This window comes from Lagenorhynchus albirostris, chromosome 6, assembly GCF_949774975.1.
Source record: "Lagenorhynchus albirostris chromosome 6, mLagAlb1.1, whole genome shotgun sequence".
Classification (NCBI taxonomy): Eukaryota; Metazoa; Chordata; class Mammalia; order Artiodactyla; family Delphinidae; genus Lagenorhynchus; species Lagenorhynchus albirostris.
In genome coordinates this window covers 70,326,841-70,350,651 of record NC_083100.1, presented here as the reverse complement: position 1 = coordinate 70,350,651, position 23,811 = coordinate 70,326,841, and the positions used below count along the sequence as shown (strand labels likewise).

The window sequence follows — 23,811 nt, the reverse complement described above, 5'->3', positions numbered from 1 at the left end:
GCTTACTTTAAAATTTTGCTACATGAAAATGTGCTTAATCCAAATATAATTTGGGGTTTACAATTTCTGGATTTTTGTTAAAACGTCCTAGCTCTTCAAGTAAAGTATCTTTGCTTCAAAAGGAAGTCAAAGTTACAGCCACGGTGGTTTACAGAACATTTTCTGGTAGTCTTTGCTTTGTTTCAATATCTTGCCATGATTGGCTGTTGAAAGTTACAAAAAAGGAAGTCTTCAAGGCGGGGGATTTCTCAGTGGAAGTTCCCAGTTTAACTCAAGGGAGATCTCAGGACAGTTGGGGCGGCACTGCTAGAGACTCGAGGTAAAACTTCCAGACCCTGTAACTGCCTACTTCTTTAAAAGCAATAGTCTATGAAGGAAGCCTTGTAACCTGGAGAAGAGGTAATCAAAACTTTAGTAGTTCCTACCAATTCTCAAGCTAGCAAGGTGGCCTGGATGTCTTAAACTGACGTGTTGCAGATTTGCTCTACAATTCCTTCTGTTAAGTGAGTAATTTATGACATGATTCAGTAATGCCTTTTATTCATTGCCACAGTTGGAAATTCAGCCTTTTAAAAATGGGGTCCCTAGCCAAGACTAAAGGAAAAAATTTTAAACTGTGATCTTTTTGCATTCTTCTCAACTTTTAAGGTAGAATTTATGTCTTTATTTGAAATGATTTTTTTTAAGTTTATATCTGGAATATAGCCTTCTCCAGTGAGTGGTTTTTATAACATAAGACTTAAAAGATATATATTTAGCATAAGTTAAGTTGTATACCGCTTACTAGGTTGAAAAGTAAATACTGTATATATTCATACTTTTTTTGGTTAAATTTTTAAAGGTCAATTCTGGCCTGATCCAGTGTGTTCATTCAAACATTAACTCACATTTACTATTTTTCTATCTTCTAAGAAACACATGTTTATGAATATTTCTTTACAGTAAAGTATTAACCTTATAGAAAACTTGGCATTTCCTACCTTCGAATATTTAAATTTACACAATAATAGCAATCCAGTCTTATTCTATTATCAATTGGCCTTTATTTTCACAAAAAATGAATATTAAAGATAGTATAGTATATTCTCAAGAATAAGTAGATAGTTCAAAAAGATTAAACCTCAAGGATCATTACTATTGTTATATTAATAGCTGCCATTATTGAGTGTCTGCTACAGGGAAATGGTCACAGGATCTCCCAGCTAGTAAGTGGTAGAGCCAGAGCTTAACCATAAATCCACATCATTTCTTTTTCCATGGCTCTCTGTTACCACTGCCCTGCCTTCTTACAATACTGAAAAAGTGTTTTGAGTTATCTTATCTAAACTGCAAACGGATGGGGGGAAAATGACAATACTTGGTCAAGATCACAGAGAAGCCAAGTCATTCACAGAAGCTTAGAATTCATTCCTAGGTCTTCCTTGTCCTCACTTGCCCACCCCATCTCCTCACTCCCTCCAGGGCTCACTTCCACCTGGGCACAGGTGCACACATTAGTCTGCCTCCATGCAGAAGGGGGGACCTATGGCTGTATACCAGGTCTAACCTGACTGAAGTTCCTGCTAGCAGCCAACTAGAGCAACATCCAATTATTTCTCTTAAACACTTATGACAATGAGAGAGATGGCCAACTGGAAGATTTAAAATAAATATGTTAAATTCCTCCCCAAAAGAGCTGGTTGGAACTTCATGAAACTTACGCACTAATTTGAAGAAAATAATTATCCTTACAGGAGAGAACCTTACTGTCTGCAAACATTCTTTCTCTCCATGTGTTAAGGCCTCAGGAAACATAGGTTGGTTGTTTATTATAAAATGTATTCCAATATATTTTATCTTCTTCATGTGTGTCATAGGGATGCTATCTTGATAGGGGTATTATTTCCACTATATTTTCTAACTAATTACTGCTGACATTTAGGAAAGTTCTTGAAAACATAATTTTATCTTGCATCCAGTCATTATATTGATATTTTATTTATTTCTAAATTATTTTAGGTAATTCACATGCAAAGCCTAGATAGGAAGAATTTACTTTTGTCTTCTTTTTTCTTCTGGTGGTGACATTGGCCAGAACTTCTAGAACAGTGTTTAATAACAGAGGAGATTGCAGCCAACCTCATCATGTTCTCATCTCAGTGGGAATTTCCCTAGTGGTTAACATTAAGAATGAGGTAGGCTGTTGGTTTGAGATAAACACATTAATCATAAAGACCAAATAACTACCAAATATGCCTCTAACCCTAGTTTGCTAAAAGTGTATCAAGACTTCATGGTAAACTATATTCATTGTCTTTTTGATATCATCAGAGACAGCTGTATGGTTTTTCTACTTTAAACTATATAGTGCCCTGTTGTTACACAATAGAGTAATTGTATTTTTTAAAAATTACATGTTGTTAAAAATCATCCCTCGGTAATAAAAGTAGGTTTATAATTATGAAGTATATTTTGTTATTGCCCTGGTTAAGATAATAAATTGGTTGATCAAAGCAAACCAAACCTACACATTTCCTCATTTTCTCTTCAATCCACATGCTTAAACGCCTCTCCCCTATTATTTTGGCTTCACAATTCAGTTCACAACTCAAATTAACAGAAAAGAATGAAAACAATGTGGCATAGCCAAGGAACCCTATCAAGGCAGAGCAACCAACACTCAGACAAAGCAGCTGTTCCTACACATTGTGCAAAAAGCTTTCTCCCTATTTTAACACTGCTAGCTGCAGACCACAATTCAGTTACAACCAACAGTGGTGTGCAAAATGTGTGTCCAAATTGATTTATTTTACACCAATTTATATTAAGAAAATACATACTGAAAAAGAATTAATGAGAATTTTTGCATTCCTATTCACAAGTGAAATTCATCTGTATTTGTATTTTCTGATAAAAATACCAAAACTCTCCATGTTCTAAAAAAATTTCGTGGGACTTATCGGCTCCTTGAAATGTTTAAAGAGCATATCTTAGCACTCTGTCCCTGACACGCACTTTTGGAAGTAATTCTTTAAAAGCTTTTCAACGTTTTCTATTGTTATTGATCTATTCAGGTTTTATGCCATTTTTTCGCACAGTTTAGGTTATTTGTTGTTTATAAATAAAATTTTATCAAAATTTTCAAATGTATTGGTATACATGGTATTGTAATTTTTACCATCTCCATAACCATATGGATAACCCTTTTCGTTATGTTTTCTCTCTCTTTTTTTCCTGATTGGACATGTCAAAGGGTTAATCTCTTGGATGTATCTCATTTATGGTTAGCTCTTTTTTAAATAAATAGTTTTTGCTTTTATCTTTATTACTATTTTCTTACTGCCTTTCCTTCCTTTTAGATTATTTTACTTTTCCCTTCCTCAGTTTTAGATTTGGTTGCTTAGTTCATTTATTTTTTTTCTTTCTTATTTTGTAATGAAAGTATTTAAGGCTAGGAATTTTCTGAGTACCATTTTAACTGTTCTTACACATTTATATCATTTTCACATTATTTCATTATTATTTTATGTTTTTCTAACTGCAGTTTTATTTCCTCTCTGATCCAAGAGTTATTTAGAACAATAAAGGTTTTTCTTGTTTTTTGGATTTTTTTTACCTAACAGACTTTATTTTTTTTCGAACAGTTTTAGATTTAGAGAAAAAAAGAGTAAACACTACAGAGAGTTCCCATGTACCACCCTGCCTCTTCCCCCGCACCCCTGCTCCCCAACATAGTTTCCCCTGTAATTAACGTATTAGTGTATGGTACATTTGTGACAATAGAGGAACAATATTGATACATTTTTATTAACTCAGTTTATAGTTTATTCAAATTTCCTTATTTTTTCCTTTTACAAAAATTGAGGTAAAATTCACATAACAAAGTTAAACATTATAAAGTGAACAATTTAGTGGTATTTAGTCCACTCACAGTGTTGTGCAACCACCACTTCTATCTAGCTTCAAAACATTTTTACCACCCCAAAAGGAAACCCTTTACCCATTAAGCAGTTGCTCTGCATTTCCTGCTCTCCTCAATCCCTGGCAACCACCAATCTGTGTCCTGTCTATATGAATATACCTATTCTGGGTATTTCACATAAGTGAAATCATATAACCTGTGACTTTTTCTGTCTGGCTTTTTTTCACTTAGCATAGTATTTTCAAGATATATCCATGTTGTAGCATATGTCAGTACTTCATTTCTTTTATGGCCAAGTAATATTCTGTTGTCTATGTATACACCATTTATTTATCCATTCATCTATTGATGGACAGGATAGTTGGGCTGTTTTCACTTTTTGTCTATTGTAAACAGTGCTGCTATGACCATGCATTTACATTGTATGATTACCTATTTTCAATTCTTTTAAGTATATACCTCACGGTGGAATTGTGGGGTCACATTGTGGGCTAATTCTATGTTTAACTTTTTTTTTTCCTTTTCTTTTTTTTTTTTTTCGTGGTACGCGGGCCTCTCACTGTTGTGGCCTCTCCCATTGCGGAGCACAGGCTCCGGATGCGCAGGCTCAGCGGCCATGGCTCACGGGCCCAGCTGCTCCACGGCATGTGGGATCTTCCCAGACCGGGCACGAACCCATGTCCCCTGCATCGGCAGGCGGACTCTCAACCACTGCGACACCAGGGAAGTCCTATGTTTAACTTTTTAAGTAACTGCCAAATTGTTTTCCACAATGACTGAACCATTTTACATTCCCACCAGCAATGCATGAAAGTTCCAATTTCTCCACATTCTTGCCAACACTTGTAATTTTCTGGGTTTTTTGTTTTGTTTTGTTTTTTGTTTTCTGTTTTTGGCTACGTTGGGTCTTCGTTGCTATGTGCAGGCTTTTCTCTAGTTGTGGCAAGCAGGGGTTACTCTTCGTTGCGGTGCACAGGCTTCTCATTGTGGTGGCTTCTCTTGCTACGGAGCACAGGCTCTAGGCGTGTGGGCTTCAGTAGTTGCAGCATGCGGGCTCAGTAGTTGCAGCACACAGGCTCAGTAGTTGTGGCAGGTGGGCCCTAGAGCGTGCAGGCTTTAGTAGTTGCAATGCATGGGCTCAGTAGTTGTGGCTCGCAGGTTGTAGAGCGCAAGCTCAGTAGTTGTGGCGCACAGGCTTAGTTGCTCCACAGCATGTGGGATCTTCCCAGACCACGGATCAAACCCACGTTCCCTGCATTGGCAGGCGGATTCTTAACCAGGGATGTCCCCTTTCTGTTTTTTAAGTTATTATTATTATAGTCATCCTAATGGATGTTACATGATATCTCATTGCGGTTTTGATTTGCATTACCCTAATGACTAATGATGTCAAACATCCTTTCATGTGCTTTTTAGCCAACTGTATAGTCTCCTTGGAAAAATGTCTTCAAGTCCTTTACCCATTTTTTAATTGAGTTGTCCTTCTGTTGTTAGGCTAATATAATAAAAGAGTTCTTTATATATTCTGGATACACGACTCTTATGAAATACATAATTTGCAAACATTTTCTCCCATTCTACAGATTGCCTTTTGATAATGTCTTTCAATGCACAAAAGTTTATTTTCAAAAATTTTTAGAGTCCAATTTATTTTTTTCTTGATTGTATTTTTTTGTTTATGATTTTGGTATCATACCTAAGAATCCATTGCCAAATTCAAGGTCACAATGATTTACGTCTTTTCTAAGTTGTATAGTTTTAGCTCTTGTATTTAGATTACTTTTTCACTTTGAGTTAGTTTTTGTATATAATGTGAGATAGGGGTCCAGTTTTGTTATTTTCATTATGGATATCAGTTGCTCCAACATCATTTGTTGAAAAGACTATTCTTTCTCCATTAAATGGTCTTTGTACTCTGCTCAAAATCAATTGGCCATAGATGTAAGGGTTTATTTCTGGACTCTCCATTCTATTCCTGTGGTCTATATGTCTATCTTTATGCTCTTATCACACTGTTTTGATTACTGTAGCTTTGTAATGAGTTTTGAAATGGGGAAGTGTGAGTCCTCCAACTCTTTTAATTTTTTCAATATTCCTTGGTTATTTAGGGCTCCTTGCAATTCTACATGAAACTGAAGATTGGCTTTTTCATTTCTGAAAAAAAGTCATTGGAATTTTGATACAGATTACATTAAATCTGTAGATCATTTGGGGAGTATTGCCATTTTAACAATTTTAACTCTTCCAATTCATGAACACAGGATGTCTTCCCATTTATTTAGGTCTTCTTTCATTTTTTTCAGCAATATTTTGTAGTTTTCAGTGTACAAGTCATTTGCCTCTTTGGTTAAATTCATTCCTAGATATTTCATTCTTTTGGATGCTATTATAAATTAAGTTGTTTCCTTAATTTTCTTTTTGAATTGTTCATTGATAACATATTGAAACCAACTGATTTCTGAGTGTTGATCTTGTATCCTGCAACTTTGCTAAATTTATTTATTAGCTCTAGTAGCTTTCCTGTGGATTGTTTGGGATTTTCTACATGTAGGATAATGTCATTTGCAGATATAGTTTTACTTCTTCCTTTTTAATTTAGATGCCTTTTCTTTTTCTTGTTTAATTGCTCTTGCTAGAACTATCATGACAATGTTGAATAGCAGTAGTGAAAAAAAGCACCCTTGTTTTGTTCCTGATCTTAGGGACAAATCTTTCAGTCTTTCACCATTGAGTATGATGTTAGCTGTGGGTTTTTCATAAATTCAGAATGTCTTAATTTCTCCTTCATTTTTGAAGAATGGTTTTGCCGGATATAGAATTCTTGGTTGGCACCTATTTCTTTTTTTTTCCCAGCATTTTAAATATGTCATCCCACTGCCTTCTGGCCTTCATGATTCCAAAGTGAAATTGGCTGTTAATCTTACAGAGGATCCCTTGTAAATAAAGAGTTGCTTCTCTCTCGCTGCTTTCAAGATTCTCTCATTGTATTTGGTTTTCAACAGTTTGATTATAATGTGTCTCAGTGTGAATCTGAGTTTAGTCTACTTGAGTTCACTGAACTTCTTGAATGTACAGATTCAGTCTTTCATCAAATTGGGAAGTTTTCAACCATTATTTCTTTAAATATATTTTCTGCTCCTTTTCTCTCACCTCTCCTTCAGAACTTCCATAATGCATATTTTGGCTTACAAGATGATGTTTCATAGGCCTCTTAGGCTCTATGCACTTTTCTTTATTCTTTTTTCCTTTCTGTTCCTCTATCTAGATAGTTTCAATTGTCTTATAATCACATTCACTGACGTCTTCTGCCTGCTCAAATCTGTTGCCCCTCTAGTGAATTTTTCATTTCACTTATTGTACTATTCAGCTCCAGAGTTTCTATTTGGTTCCTTTTTACAATTTCTATCTCTTTATTGATAATGTTGTCTTGTTCATACAACATTTTCTGATTTCCTTTGGTTTTTTGGTCTACAGTTTCCTTTGGTTTTTTGGGCATATGTAAGACAATTGATTTAAAGTAAGAGATTTTCCTAGTAAGTACAATCTCTACACTTCCTTAGGGTGAACTTTTAAAGACATTTTAAATGATAATTCTGACTACTTACTTAAATTAAAAATCAACTGCATGTAGAACGACCTACTTAAGTTACAGATATTATCTATACAACATGGGTTTGAACTGCATGGGTCCACTAATACGTGGATTCTTTTCAATAAACATGTACTATACGATCTGCAGTTGGTTGAATCTGCAGTTACAGAACCATGGATATGGAGGGCTGACTGTAACATTATATGTGGATTTTCAACTGCATAGGGGGTTGGTGCCCCAACCCTCTCATTGTTCAAATGTCAACTGTATTAGCTAATATTTATTGAGTTCCTCCTATAATCCAGGCCCTGTTCATATATTATCTCACTGTACACATACACATACACACACAACTTTTTTTTTTTCTTTTGTGGTACACGGGCCTCTCACTATTGTGGCCTCTCCCGTTGTGAAGCACAGGCTCCAGACGCGCAGGCCCACCGGCCATGGCTCATGGGCCCAGCCGCTCCGCGGCATGTGGGACCCTCCCAGACCGGGGCACAAACCCGTGTCCCCTGCACCGGCAGGCGGGCTCTCAACCACTGCGCCACCAGGAAAGCCCCACACACAACTTTTGAGGCCAGTATTATTATAATCTATACTTGACAGGAGAAGAAACTGAAGCTCGGGGTTGGTCATATGGTTAGTAAATGACAATACCAACATATGACTGGGGCAATTCTAATGAGAACTCTCATTTATAGCCTGCTTGCATTAGCCTATGTCAGCTTGAGTTTGCCTTTGTGAGGGCAATGATCATCTAGGCCTCAGACTGTGTTACAAGTTTCTTTAATATTAGTTGTAATAGCCATCCTAACTTCAGAAACACACAAATATGTGTCTTGGAATTTCAAGTGTGAGGCATGTCATAAAGGGGAAAGGACAGGGTGAAATAGGAGCCCATAGTTCTAACCTGGAAGAGAAGTCAAGTGAGGCCCTGCTTTGAATCAGACCATTCAGCTGAGGCCTTAATAGACCAACAAAATGTGAGGGAAACATGTTCTAGTATGAGGAAAACACACTAGCAAACACCTGAAAAAGACAGAACACGGAGCATTTGAGGTGTTGAAAGAAGCCAGAAGAAGAGGCAGGATATGAGTCTGGAGAAGTAAGAAGAAACCTCATACTATGTTTAGAGTTTGGATTTTATTCTAAGGTTAATAGAAAGTGACTTTAGGTGCTAAAGGAACATAATAAAATTTAGAATTTGACAAGAGAAAAAGTTAGGAGAATAGTTAGGAGATTGTGTAGTAAATAAGAATTTGATGATGGTCTGAACAAGGGGTGTCAGTAGAGTCAGAGTGTGACAGTGAGGACAGAGTTGACAATGAGAACAGAGTATATGCATGCAAAAACAATGTTGCAGAGGAGTGCTCACAAGAGTTACCTTATTGGATGAGTTTTACATCTTCATTACATGAGCAATGTTTTCCTTTCTTTCTCCTCTATTGAGGAGCATGAAAAAATGGAGAATTCTATGGTGGTCCAATGGTTAGGACTCCTCGCTCTCACTGCCAAGGGCCAGGGTTCAATCCCTGGTGGGGGAACTAAGATCCCACAAGCCATGAGGTGCGGCCAAAAACATAAACATAAACAATAAGCATATAATTTTTAATGGCTTTATTGGAGTATAATTGCTTTTAATTCTACTTGCAGTTATTTACCTTTATATTTTTTTTAAAAATCTAAAATAATATATGTTCAATTATAATATCATTGTTAGAATGAGAGCCTATCATTTCCTTGTTTTCACATATAGAAGATAAGAAAATGAGTAAATTAGAACTTTCTCCTTCCTGCCACCTCTCTTCTACCCACTTGAGTTTTTGTTGCTATAATCAGGAAGTTTAGAACAAATTATTACTAAACTATTTATTTATACTTGGACCTTATATCTTAAAGATTATTTTTAATATTCTCATTATATTTGCAACAAGTTTTTACCTAATCCAATATTTAAATTATTTCAAATATTTACAGATATTTCTTTTATATCAGAATTTCACCTTTCTTAGTTTTTGCACTTTGATTCCCTTCTGACTAACTGAAGTGTATGTCCAGTTATTTCAGGACATAGGTGAAATATCTCTGAACTATAAGGTATCTAAGAATGTCTTAGTTTTCCTTTCCTATGAAAATGATAATTCGAGTGGGTATAGATTTTGTAAGTCAAATCTTTCTCAGGCTGCTGTACGTGTTATTCTATTCAGCTTCTGAAGTTTAATGTTGAAGTTAAGTCTATTTTTCATTTTTTTTCTTCCTTTGAAAATAGTTTCATTTTTTAATCTGTATTCTTATTGAATTTTTTCCATACTTTAGATTCAGAAAGCTTTCTCTCACCCCCTGATGACTAGACTAAGGCCTCTCCAATGTCTTTTTTGAGTACCCTATTCTTACCCTTATTGTTATGGTGTAATACCACATTGTATAGCAATTGCCTGTTTCTTGTATGCATATCATCCACAATAGACACTAAGTTCTTTTAAGGTAGAACTGTGACTTGGTAATCTTTGTAGCCCTAACTTTTAGCATATAGCAAGCACTCACAAAATGGTTCCTGAATAAATGAATGGATACATAATTTAACATTACAATCTTTATCAGGATAGGTCAAAATGTTGGGCTCTTTTCATTAATACATTTCAAGACTCACTGAGTTCTTTTCATCTCTGATTGTCTTATATCAAAGTATTACTTCGGATATATTCTGATATATCTTTAGTTGCTATTTCTGTTCCATTTACTCGGATCTCTTTTTCAGAAGTTGGAGCACTATCTTTCCACTATTACATTTAATGGTTTTCATCTATTTCTCCTTTCCATTCACATTTTGAGAGAGTTTTTCAAGCTTTTTCTCTAATCATTGATTTAACATTCTGCAGTATGGATTCCATTTTTTATTATGTTCAAATAACGTTTGAATTTTGATGTTGCATGTTCTGTGTCCTTACAGCCTTAACTTACCCAACTTTGTTTTTATTTCTCCCTTCTTGTCTTAGCTCAATATCATGCCTTAGATTTCAACTCTTGTATCACAGAAAATACAAATTGGATTCTTTCCACTTACTTATGCTTCTGGCAAACCATTTTCTAGAGTGTTCATTTTCTCAGGATTTGGGGGGACTTTGCTCTTCTTCCTTTGTGCAGCACAGTCTTTTCAAACGGATGCTTTATCTTGTATTACACTCATTAATACAAGTATATTATATCTTGTATTAAACTCATTCCAAGGTTTGTGTAGCCCTTACTAACCAGAAGTGTGGATTTTATTTGGTTCTTCTCATTATCTTCCTGATTTCTACTAGCTCCTCAGCACAGATCTTGAGCTAGGAGACATAAAGACATGCATAGTTCACAGCTAACTTTTGGACCTAAAGCTAACATTTACCAACTTTGTCACTATGAATACTGGCCTGAGGCAGAGATCCCTCACCCTTATTGCCTAGTTGTTTTAATATGAAGAAGAGAATTCCTGGTTAATCAGGAAAAAATCATTGGTCTTTTCCTTGATACGAGCCATGTATGAAAAACTAAACTCCCAGAGAGTCAAACACACAGCTCTATCTGCCCAGGCCCTTCCATTATTTGCTTCACATATCCTTAGATACAGAGTATCACATCCGTCCACTCCCATTGGGATCATGTTGATATACTCCAAACCAGAACTCAAAAATATCAATAGATAATAAAAACACGTACTAATGGGGGACAATGAGGCAACAAGTTGTAAAATAGTACTTGAAGGTAACACATAGTAGTGGGGTTACTGTCCAATTCACTAGTAGGTGACATGAAGCAGATAGCTTTCTTACTATCCTTCAGGGTCACAGGTTTGCTCACCTTCAAACAACAAAGTTCATGTCCATTTCAGCCCTACAGTTCTTGCAAGTGGTGGAAAATCTTGTCAAATTCTGTCAGTAGGATGCTTATCAGCAGGGTTATAGCAACTCTGGAAGACTCAAGCCCAAGGTAGCAAGGCTTGGCAAGTGAGTGAGCACCTATTTCAGCCGAGTGCCCTGTACAGGGCACAGCCTCTCAGCCATATGCGCTGGGTCTGGTCATCAATCCTGCCTTTTGATGCTATTATGAGTTCTCATATTTTTCTGATTTTTCATTAGGCATTTAATTCAGAGACTCTGAGACAAAAACAGCTAGTCCAGATGTCATCCTAAATCAGAAGTCAACCAGATTCTATTAATAGTGATATTTCACATCAAAGATTTGACTAAGACCATTGATGCATACCTGGCATTCCAAGTTAGTTGTAGTAAGTGTTTATACTGGCAGCTTTCCTTGTTTCTAGATTTATATTCAGAACTCTCAATAAAATATTAAGCAGTTTTGAAAACAGGTCCTGAAATAGTTTTAATAAAGCTGCAGTTCTCATTTTCATTCCACCCTACCCTCCAGTACTACTTGTTAACCTGAGGTATATAATAATATAAGGAAAATTAGAGTGAAATTATGTCAGTTTTAAAGAATTATTCCTCAAATGAATATCCCAACTCAATTCCTAACCTTAATACAACATATTGTATGTCATTTCTAAAAAATTCATCATCATTATAAAAAAAGGAAAATGTTTGACACTGTTTTAGCACAAACTCATCCACTTACCCCAGCATTTATGCATGTTTCAGACATTGGAGCAGTATGCAGCCACTTCTCTTCATGACTACAACATCATGGGAGTGGAAAGAGATAAAAATATATAGTTAAGAAATGTGTGTTTAATTTTTTCTTTCCTTATTTAAAGTGTTTAGCACTTTCATATTTCAAAATGCTCATGAATTCAGTTTTAGATTCTGAGTGTATTATTAAATTCTACTATTTAAATTAGAAATAGTCAAAGTAGCTCCTTCAATTTGCTCAAAAGCAGTGCTGGATAAGTTAGACTTTGTTAAAATTAAATTTTTCTGCTCTGCAAAAGACACTGTAAAAAGAATGAAAAGACAAGCCACAGACTGGGAGAAAATATTTTCAAAAGATACATCTGATAAAGGCCTGTTATACAAAACATAAAAAGACCTCTTAAAATTCAACAATAAGAAAACAAACAACCCAATTTTAAAATAGGCCAAATACCTTAACAGATAATTCACAAAAGAAGATATACAGATTGCAAATAACCATGTGAATAGATGCTCCACATTATATGTCATCAGGGAAATGAAAATTAAAACACAATGAGATACCACTCCACTCCTATTTGAATGGTCAAAAGCCAGAACACTGACAACACCAAATGCTGATGAGGATGTGGAGCAAAAGGAACTCCCATTCATTGCTGGTGGGAATGCAAAATGGTACAGCCACTTTGGAAGAAACTTTGGCAGCTTGTTACAAAACTAAATATACTCTTGCTCTACAGCCCAACAATCACGCTCCTTGGTATTTACCCAAAGTAGTTGAAAATATGTGCACACAAAAACCTGTGCACTAATGTTTATAGCAGCTTTATTCAACTTGCCAAAAGTTGAAGCAACCAAGGTGTCCTTCAGTAGGCAAATGGATAAATAAACTGTGGTACATCCAGACAATGGAATATTATTCAGTGCTAACAAGAAATGATCTATCAAGCCATGAAAAGGCATGGAAGAAACTCAAATGCATATTACTAAGTGAAAGAAGCCAATCTGAAAAGGCTACCTACTGTATGATTCCAACAATATGACAATCTGGAAAAGGCAAAACTATGGAGACAGTAAAAAGATCAGTGGTTGTCAGAGATTAGGGAGAGGGAGAGATGAATAGGTGGATCATAGAGGATTTTTAGGGCAATGAAATTATTCTTGTATAGTATGATAGTATAATGATGGATACATGTCAGAGTGTATAGAGTATACTAGTATCCTCCAGTATACTGTAGTATAATACTATAATGATAGATACATGGCATTATGCTTCTGTCCACACCCATCAAATGTACAACACCAAGAGTGAACCCTAATGGAAACTATGGACTTTGAATGATAATAGTATGTCAATGTAGGTTCATCAATTGTGACAAACGTATCACCCTGATGGGAAGTGTTGATGATGAAACAGTCTTATGCATGTTTCAGGGTAGGGAGTATGTGGTAAATCTCTGTATCTTCCTCTCACATTTACCGTGAACTTAAAGTTACTCTTAAAAATTCTTTTTTAAAATGTGCTGTACTGTCATGTTTAACTCAATTACTTATTACAAGAAAACTGTTCAACTGGTCATAATGCTATACACAAGAAGTTTCTGTTGTTTTTTTTAAAAAAGGTTTTTAAATTATGTTTTGGCTTTGACTTTAAAAAATAAGCCCAATATTCAAGTTAACCAAGTAGAATACACTGCAATTTGGCAAGTTTTTAAATTCTTGGACTTACTGGCCTAAGGAAAGAAGTATAAACATCCATGATTCAGAAATGTAGGGAGAAACTGAGGCAGTCAGAACCCCATCCTTCTGCTCTAACAGAGAAAAGATACTATCCTAGGAGGAGCAAGATCCTGGACCTCCCTGGGAAGATAGTAGCTTCTAAGTTATATGGGACAGCATGACTAGAAAAAAGGAGCTCAAGATTCCAGGGCTAGCCTTGTAACTTTCAGGATGAATAAAGATTCTTGGATGGACTGAAGACCTGTCAAGGTATGGCTTAGCCAAGACCACTAGGACAGGAGTGTTACAGGAGTGTTCAGGAGTGTTCTCAACTTTGGAAATTTCATCAAGTCTATGGATATAGAGCTATGCTCTAGAGCAGGCTCTGCCTGACAACAATATACAGTACTCATGGTCATTTTAATCTTTACTATGAAATCACTATTTCAGCACCCTTAGTATGCTTGTGCTTGGTGATAAAGTCTTTTTCAAACACCATTAACCCTTGTCAGATATATGCAAAAATAGTGAGTTTTAAAAATAATGTTTAATTAAATAAATAGTAGGTCATCACCATGGAAGCTTCTGAAAGTGCTACATGCATTCACCCAGAACAGTTATGCTCCAGTCCATGTAGAGAGTCCCAGCCTTCAGTGCTCTCAGGAAGCTTCCACATGTGCTGTGGATTTGACTGCTCTTTTCCTGAAAGGAGTCCTCGGGATGACCTTGGTGGTGGGAAGGAGCCAGCATGACATGAGTGATTCCAGACAACACCTTTCATTTACAGAGCATTCTGAACTTTACCACGACTTTTGCTTACATTATGGATTGATTCTGCAACCATCCATCCAGTGATGTAGGTTATCATTGTCATTTGTCAGATTTTAAAGTATCAATGTTCATTAGGTTAAGCAACTTGCCTGAGGTAGTAGGTATTCGAGCTAAAACTTTTCTTGAGTTATCTGTCTAAACTTTCTATCTTGGAGAATATTCAAGCATGGTTAGGCAACGGAATAATGGGGAATCGTAAGTCATGGGAAATGTTAAAGGTCTACTTGCATGTAGCAATCATTCAACTTTAGCAAGTACTTTTAATGAAAGGTGTTACTAGTTGGGGGAAAACCAAATGTGTGTGTGTGTGTGTGTGTGTGTGTGTGTGCGTGTGTAATTTTTCTCAGAGTGTGGAGTTTAATCACCTTAATCACATTCATATAGAGATATGTTGAAAATTCGGGTTCCTGGGCTTCACCCCAGTTGCTCTGAACTCTGGGAATCTCTAGGGGTGAATCTACGTCTTTAACAAGCCTCTCAGGTGATTCTTGGGTAATTCTCAGGTGATTCTCAGCTCACACACTGGGTGATGCTAGACCCTGTTATTTGTTGTTTGGCAAAAAGCTAGCCAACACACTCAGGTGACCTTTAAACTTGACATTGTATGCCTTTCTGTGGCTATGGTTTTCCCTGCGAGGAGGGGCGGGGCTGCGCTGGGCGGGGCTTGGCTTGGATGAGGGGCGAGAGTGGGCGGGGTGGGGAGGGGCGGGGCCGGAGAGGCCAGGCCTGGAGAGGTAGAGGGTGAAGGGTTAATGCTCCGCGCGCAGGCGCTGCCCTCTGAACTGGAACGGAAAACAACTTCCGGTTGGAGTCACTCCGCCGGGCGCCGGCGACCCGAGGTGTGAGAGAGCGGCGCGGAAGCCCTGAACTGTGAGTAAGAAACTTCGTGAGCTAGTTGCTGTGTCCGAAGCCGTCGGGCACGGCGACAGAGAACTTGTGTGTGTGAGCGACGCTGGCCGTATGGGCGCCGCAGGGAGAGAAGCCGAGGAGCTGCAGAGACAACCAGTTCTCAGAGTGGGGAGGGACTTAGTGCGAGAGAAACCACCTGGGTCCCCATCCCCGAGCGGACCAGGGAGGGGCTTTCCGGGCCCGCGACGTCAGCGCAGCAACGACGGACCCCGCTGCGACGGCAGCAGGCGAGGGATCCTGCCCGACTCCGCGTCGGCTGCTCTCGGTGACTTGACTTCTTGGCTAGCCACCGGGGAGGCAGGGCTTGCGATATCAGGGTGAGCAGTGGACCCCGCCTGGAGGTCCCCGCCTCCTTTGAGGACGCGGGCTGCCTTGCAGAAGCTAGTACTATCGTTGTTACTCTTCCGAAAACTTCGTCGGTTCTTTCTGTTGTTTTTCCCCCAAGATTATTGCACAGTTTTGCTCTCAGCTTTCCTGTGGGGTGTTATCATAGCCTTGTCAATGAGAAGTTGGGTAACTTCCCCGAGGGTCACGGAGAGAATAGATGGCTGAGGCGGAAAGAGCAGAAGCAAACCCTGCCCCCAGTGGGAACCGGGCGTTAGGTGGAATCCCCAGCGCGGCGTAAACTGACTAGCGACGAGTTACGGGTGTCACAAGCTGTGCTTGTCACGAAGTGAAGAAAGAAGGGGGAAGACACTCAAACCAAAGAGTCTTTGTGTCTCTTATTATGCTGTAACAAGCAGAAGTAGAGCAGCCTTTGCTATGTCAAGTGTCATTTATCTCACAGATTCATTTGACAAGTTATATCTTAAGAGAGAAACGGTAGTAAAGGAAGTGAAATGACATGAAAGTGAAGGAAAATAACGTGATCTGCTTCCCTACCACGGTTGGAATACACATTTCAAACGAGAGGTAGCAGAGAAGCAAGCTCTGTATTCTGCTGAAAAATTATTTTGCCCCTCTCATTAGGGAGGGGAGGAGAACCCTAAAGTGATAGTCATGCATAAAGCAGAAAATGTAACTCCTTCACAGCCCTCTCCCCAACCACAGGTACTCCAACGTCTTCCACATCTCTCATGTGTATGTAAATATGTTGTTTCGCTTTCTTATGAAAATGAGATTATGTATGCATACAGTTCTATTATCTGGTTTTTCAGATGAAAAATATATAGTGGAAATCTTACCATATGTAGCTCTACTTTATCTTAATGTCAGCATGGTATTCCTTTGCCTGGATGTACCATATGTAGTTAACCATTTCTTGATATTGCCTGTCTATATATTTTGCTCTTGTTCTACAAAATTATCTGTATTTCATTAGGATACAGATATATTAATCCTCTGTGAATTATATGGCAAATATTTTCAAGAACTATCAGTCTTTGGTTTAAATGCCCAGGTTTTGTATCGCTTAAGAATGCTGTCCTTACTCAAAAATTATTAAAATATTTTCCTGTATTGTCTGTTAATTCTTTTTATAGTTTTGTATGCTTTACTCATTAAAACATATGAAAATTATTTTTGTACATTGTATAAGATAGGGTTTAGCCATTTTCCCTGAAATCATTTGCTGAAATCAATTCTTTCCCAACTGACTAGAAATACTACCTTAATATAGTAAATTTCCACCTGTACATGAGTCTTTTTTTTTTGGATTCTTCTGTTGCTGTGTTCTATTTGCCTCTTCCTATACAAATACCAATCTCTTTGATTAGGCACTTTTTAGTAATTCATAAAGCAAGTCCCTCTTCATTTGCCTTTTTCAAAATATCCTTGGTGATTGCGTTCTCTTCTCAGGTAAAATTTAAAGTAAACTGTTTATGTTTCATTAAAACATAACTTTTGGGGGGGATTTTAGCCATCCAGTAATATTTTGTTACTGGTATGTAGATAATTTATATATCTGGCCAACTTTCTAAACTTATTGTAATAATTTTTTTCTCTTGAATTTTCTAGGAAAACAGTCATCTAAATATAATCTTATCTCCCTCCTTATACTTCTTTCTTTCTTTGGTTTAATAAATTTCTAGCTTTTCCAGAACAGTGGTGTATAATAACATTGATTCAGGCCATCCTCATCATATTTCTTAGTTTGTGGATGTTTTTACTGTGTCATCATTAAATATGAATTTTAGAGTAAATTTCAAATAATTTTATTTATCAAGGAAGTGTCTAATATTTCTAGCTACTGGGATTTTTGCAGGGAATGGATTTTGGATTGTGTCTGAAGTTGGGTTTTTTTGTTTTTGTTTTTTCTTTTGGTCTGTTTGCATTGGCTAGCACTTGGAGAACAGTTTTAACTAACAGATGTTGAATGTTCATTTGGTCTGTATATTTCTTGTTGTCAAGATGATGTCTTTTCATTACTACTTAACTAAACATTTTTATCAGGAGTAGAAGTTGAGTTTTGTCATACGGCATTTTGGCATCTATCATGGCCTGTCATGTGCTTTTCTTCCTTGACCTATTAGAATGGAAAATTGTTTTAGTAGATTTTGGGGGTTTTTGTTGTTGTTGTTTTGTTTGTTTGTTTTTTAATTTTTATTAGAGTATAGTTGATTTACAATGTTATGTTAGCTTCAGGTGTACAGCAAAGTGAATCAGTTATACATATACATATATCCACTTTTTTTTTCTTAGATTCTTTTCCCATATGGGCCATTACAGAGTATTGAGTAGAGTTCCCTGTGCTATACAGCAAGTTCTTATTAGTTATCTATTTTATATATAGTAGTGTGTATATGTGAATCCCAATCTCCCAATTTATCCCTCCCCCCCTTTCCCCCTTGGTAACCATAAGTTTGTTTTCTGCATCTGTGACTCTACTTCTGTTTTGTAAATAAGTTCATTTTTACCCTTGATTTCTACTTTTTGAACCAACCTTACACTTGGTCATTGTGTAATATTTAAGCATATAGGTTTCTTTTCGGTCACATTTTTATTTAAAATCAGTAATTGAGTTTCATCTGTAGTTATCTTTTTACTGTTATCTTTGGCAGAGTTTGATAGCAAGGCTATGCTGATTTTCTAAAAAGAATTGAGAAGAGTTCCTTCTTTCTCTGCTCTGAGGTAGTTTAAATACAGCTTAAGAGCTCTCTATTTGAAGGTCTGAAAGAATTCACTCATGAACCCATCTGAAAGTACAGTGGACCCTTGAATAACACTTGGGGGTTAGGGGTGCCAAGCCTACCAGCAGTTGAAAATCTGCATGTAATTTATAGTCAGCCCTCCGTGTCTGAGGTTCTGCATCCTCAGATTCAACCAACTTCAGATAGTGTAGTACTGTAGTATATATTTAGTGGGAAAAAAATTCACCTGTAAGTGTATACATGCAGTTAAAACCCATGTTGTTCAAGGGTCAATTGTACATTGTTCTTAAAAACAGCAATAATATTCAGCAAAAAGGTCCAGAACTTTAAAAGGCGAACAAACAAAAACTCCTTAGAGTAAATCCTTATAAAAGAAAGGGTGTGAAACACCAATAATGTCAAGAAAGAAGAACTGCTGTACTGATCCTGGTTATTTTTGTCCCCCACCTTTTTTTTCCCCCCTGTTCTGGGAAAATGCTGTAGGTAGACTGAGGCTGATAATAAAGTGTTTTACTGTTTTTTCTCTTCTCTACTCCAGTTTATGAAGGAAAGAGTGTTGCTTCTACAGGGGCAAGCTCTTCTATGCCCTGAAAGAAACCAGGAGGGATACTCAACTGAGAAAGCATCAGTTTCACTTTGTTGTCATCAGCTTCCCAATTTTGCCAGGAAATTTCTTGCTTTAGAGGTAGTAACCAAGCTGACATTCTACTCTAGCCAAATCCCATAGGGGAGTTTCAAAAGGAGTGGTTGAGAACATATGCAAGCTCAGCATGCTTTTACTTATTTAATTTGAAGTGAAAATCAGTAGCACCGTCTAGGGATGTACATGGCCTCTGCATACACGTAAGAACAGGGCTGGCTTCTAAGGAATACAAACCATCCAACCAGAGCCCACCGTTTTACTCAGCTAATGGTTTACTGTTAATATGTGGATAGTATTGTATTATGTAATCTTTGGTAGAGTTACTAACTTTTATAAATGATTATTTTAAATATTTTTTGATTACTTTCAAGACTATTACCTTAGATAATGGAGTTTAGCAGTGTACATCTGTGAACTGTGGAGGAGACTTCAAGACACTCGTAAGTGTTATTTACAGAAGAATACAGGCATTATGTCAATGCTTGGATATTTGAGTATCTTAAATTATCATCTATTAATCTAGAACAGATAATTATTGGCATAATTTGGGGGGCGTGCCCTAAATAAATAAAGACTTGCATGTTTTTTAAAAGCATACCTATTATCTGTAAGGAAATGGTAAAAAATAGATAGCCTGTTGATGTAAAACTTCACTATTCTAACTACAGTTGATCCTTGAACAACACAGGGGTTAGGCATGCCAACCCTCTGCTCAGTTGAAAATCTGCATATATTTTACAGTCAGCCTTCTGTATCTAAGGTTCCTCCGTATCTGTGGTTCCACCATACTGGCAGTTCCACATCCAGGGATTCAACCAACCACAACTGAGCAATGCAGTGTTTATGTTTACCTTAGATGGGTAGAACATCACATGCCTAATTTCCTTTTTGGTGTTAATACTATTTAGTTTTGCACTTCAACCCATAGAATTTGATAAACAGTTTGAGAGAGGTCCTACTGGAGATAAAAAAGGAAATGAGGCAAAGCTGAGACTCATGGGTGTGGTCTTGGCTATAAAGTCTTCTTTTAACTCTTAGAAGATAGCACAAAAAGTTTCACCAAGTTTTAACATCCAGCATAGTGGAGAACCTGGTCTGGGGAGCTTTTGGTTTGATCAGTGGGATTGTCTTACCTTGTTTATCCTGATGCATTTAGCAATCCAGCTTATGAAAAAAATACGAAATCCAAATTCTGACACTACTGGATCTATGATATTTAAGTTTCTATTATTTTAGCTGCCTGATTGGAACATAGTAACAGTGTAGTGCAGTGTGCTATGGGTATATCCATAACCGAAGTTTACAACCTGGAAAGTGAGAACAGAAATGCAAGCTGTCATTTTGGGGAATTGGCTGCTTGTGTTATGGAACTTTCTTAAAAGTGGGAAATGATCGTAAGTAAATGTCAGGAGTGACAGTTCTCTTCCATTTCCTCTCTTCAGGCAAGGAAAACATACATACTTTTTAGTGTCTTTAAAGGTTTACCTTAACCATCTAAGAGGATGTTATTTTATTTATGTGTATATACTACATTGTTGACTTATTTTCTGCTTTTTGCTTCTGTTGCTTTGTGTGAGTGAGGAGGCAAACATAGAGCTAAGATAGAGAAAAGACAGGATGTATCTCACTTATTCACCTCTTCGTTTGCTAAGATGGCAACTTTTCTGAGATAGAATATGAACTCATTATTATTCATACCCTGAGGGGTTGGGAAAAGCAGGTGACTTTCTTTTCTAGGGCAGAGTGGAAGACGTCATATTTACTCTGTGTGATCCTTCCCCCATCCTGAAGCTTCTGTAGATTTGAACTGGCATCTTACCACAAGTGTGAACCCTGGTAGAATATTTACCCAGAAGCAGAATAGTCTCAGCAGTGGGGGAAACCCAGCAGAGGACCTTTTTCTACTTACTAAATCACCCACACTTGTCTCTACTTGTCCACAAAAAGTAGACTTGTTAAAGATTTATAAATCATTTTAGGGGTGGAGGTGGTGGAAATCTACCTTTAGGCCTGTGATTCTTTTCAAACTTGAAATCCCAATGTATATAACTAATCACAGTTGAGCTGCTCTGGTTGAACTGGGCAATTGGTGGTAGACCATTGTTTGGCTCATACACCTGCAGCCTCAATGGAGCTCCAAAAGCACCACTACTTTCTTTGATTATTAATTTTTATTCAGGATTGGTTAGATATCATTTGGTATCATAATGCTGGTTGTCAAAGACAACAGGCTTAAGATATTTTTATCTATAAAATAAGGGAAGAAATGTTTGTTTAAAAAGAAGGAGGGGGACTTCCCTGGTGGCACAGTGCTTAAGAATCCGCCTGCCAATGCAGGGGACATGGGTTCAAGCCCTGGTCCGGGAAAATCCCACATGCCACAGAGCAGCTAAGCCCATGTGCCACAACTACTGAGCCTGTGCTCTAGAGCTCACGAGCCACAACTACTGAGCCCGCGTGCCACAACTACTGAAGCCCGGGTACCTAGAGCCCATGCTCCACAACAAGAGAAGCCACCACAATGAGAAGCCTGTGCACCTCAACAAAGAGTAACCCCCGCTCGCCACAGCTAGAGAAAGCCCGCGCGCAGCAACGAAGACCCAATGCAGCTAAAAATAAATAAATAAACAAACAAGAAGAAGGAGGGTGGGAGGAGTCAGAGTACCACTTCAGAAAATTTAACATCCAGATAGTAGGAGTCATAGAAAGGGACACAGAAGGAATGAAATTGCTCAAAAAGTTATTCAAGAAAATTTGCAAGAACTGAAGGGTGAACTTCCACGTGGGTTAAGTACAAGATCAGAAATCAAAATGGCTCTGGACTTCAACAAAAACAAAAGGGAGCATAGTAAAACTTATAAAACTCTGAGGAAAAATTACTTCCAACCTAGAACTTTTAACCTGGCAAACTGTCCTTTAAATCTGAGGGTAAAGATATTTTCCGTTATGAAGGGTCTCAAAAAATTTACTTTGCAGGCACTTTATCAGGAAGCTACTAGAGGGTTTACTTCACCAAATTGGGGAGTAAAACAAGAAGGATGAAGATTTGGGATACTGAAAATGAGGGATTCAGCTAGAGAGAGAGGTGAATAAAGGGAATCATCAAATTCAAGTTGAAAGAAAGTCTCAAGATGAAGGCTTTCCTCTAGGCATAGAAATCAACAAATCTAGACTTGAGCAAGTCAGAAAGGTCAAGGAGAGATTCTTCTAGGAAGATGAAATTGATAGAATAATTGAAGTGTCTCAATGGATTGAGGAGTTGTAGTAATGATAATAAGAAATGAAACAAACAAGAAATTTTTTCAGGAAAAATGTTTTTCAGGAAAGGAAAAGGAGCCATAGTATATTATATGGCTCAGCAGTGAATAGCATTACGTAGTCATAAGAAAGTTAAAGTAGAATGCAAATCTAACCAAAAAATAGGATATAACTATATGAGGAGAATGGAGAGAATATAAAGGGAGGGGAGATTTTAAAGAGAGCTGAATCCTTATTTTGCATAGTGGGAAGACAAGTAAAACTGAAAACTCAGTAGTGGCAATATTAACATGTTATTTAGAGATACAGAGATAATACCAAAAAGAATCAACCAAAAGGGACTTCACTGGTGGCGCAGTGGTTAAGAATCCACCTCCCAATGCAGGGGACACGGGTTCGAGCCCTGGTCAGGGAAGATCCCACATGCCGCGGAGCAACTAAGCCCGTGCACCACAACTACTGAGCCTGCACTCTAGAGCCAGCGTGCCACAACTACTGAGCCCACGTGCCACAACTACTGAAGCCCACGTGCCACAACTACTGAAGCCCACACTCCTAGAGCCTGTGCTCCACAACAAGAGAAGCCACTGCAATGAGAAGCCTGTTCACCACAACGAAGAGTAGCCCCTGCTCGCTGCAACTAGAGAAAGCCCGCGTGCAGCAACGAAGAGCTGACACAGCCAAAAATTAAAAATAAAATAAAAATAAATTTATTAAAAAAAAAGAGGAATCAACCAAAAGAGCTGAAAATTGTTGCCAAGGTGAAGCAGGAAATGGGAAGGGAGGAGAGTAAGGTACTACTGTTTTTCTTAAACCTTATAAAGTTATTTTACTCATTAAAATGTAGATGTGTTATGCTTTGATTAAAAATAAAATAAAAACTAAATTAGGGTGAAAAGAGGTAGGATGTTGGACTTTCACATCAAAGAGACCTGGATTTATCTGGGTCTTCCATTTTCTAATTCGTTGAACTCAGGCAACGTATTTAACCTTTTGAAGCTCAGTTTCCTTATCTGGAAAGGGAACATTAAAATAAGGTAGTTTATGTAAAGTAGCAAGCAGTTTTTACCTCAGCAGGTGTCAGTCTCTACCCCTGGCCCTAAGGTTTCCCAGGAGGAAATAGGGAACCACCACCACTGTTGGGAAGCTTCCCATTCAATTATAAGACTAAGATTGTCCTTCTGGTTCATAGCTGTGTGCCTATTCGGATTGAAGGCATGGCACTGGGATCTATGCCC

General features: G+C 37.5%; 1 protein-coding gene across 10 annotated transcripts in view; it reads left to right on the top strand.

Moving 5' to 3' along the window:
• Positions 1-422: 422 nt before the first annotated feature.
• The window catches only part of TANK (TRAF family member associated NFKB activator), an 87,438-nt gene continuing 64,049 nt past the window's right edge, over positions 423-23,811 (top strand). For 6 of the 10 annotated variants that reach the window (XR_009541175.1, XR_009541173.1, XM_060152779.1 and 3 more), the window contains exon 1: positions 15,490-15,544. The gene's annotated coding sequence lies outside the window, so the exon portion shown is untranslated. Of the gene's footprint in view, positions 504-15,489; positions 15,545-15,597; positions 15,849-19,665; positions 19,756-23,811 lie in introns of those variants that run through there. The other 4 variants (XM_060152777.1, XM_060152784.1, XM_060152783.1 and 1 more) reach the window with 4 other exon arrangements.